The 368-nt window shown below is 36.7% G+C and overlaps 1 protein-coding gene across 1 annotated transcript in view; it reads left to right on the top strand.

Annotated features, from left to right (window-relative positions):
* Positions 1-368, top strand: part of CFH (complement factor H) — a 65,232-nt gene that overhangs the window by 33,656 nt on the left and 31,208 nt on the right. The gene's annotated exons all lie outside the window — the stretch shown is intronic.

Raw genomic sequence — 368 nt, 5'->3', positions numbered from 1 at the left:
GGACATTTATACCGTAAAAATAATTAGTTACTTAAGAGAGAGAGAGAGAGAGAGAGAGAGAGAGAGAGAGAGAGAGAGACACACGGAGGGAGGGAGGGAGGAAAGAAGGAAGGAACAAAGGAAGGAAGGAAGGAAGGAAAAGACAGAGAGAAAAAAGAGAAATAAATGAAAGAAATCCAAGAGAGGAAGGAAAGAAAGAAAAGCAAAGGAAAAAAGAAGGAAGAAATTATTTATGCTGTTAATTTTTCCTTGAAACAGAGTGTTTGGATATTTAGCATGGTATTGAGTTTAAAACTGCATATAAACTAAATGACCTCTCACAGAAACAAAGATCTGAGTATCACATGTTCTCACTCATATAGTGGACC

The sequence above is a fragment of the Carlito syrichta genome, unplaced genomic scaffold, assembly GCF_000164805.1.
Source record: "Carlito syrichta isolate Samal-C Ts95f unplaced genomic scaffold, Tarsius_syrichta-2.0.1 Scaffold234365, whole genome shotgun sequence".
Classification (NCBI taxonomy): Eukaryota; Metazoa; Chordata; class Mammalia; order Primates; family Tarsiidae; genus Carlito; species Carlito syrichta.
The sequence above is the reverse complement of the archived record's forward strand: the minus strand, read 5'-3'. Positions and strand labels throughout refer to the sequence as shown.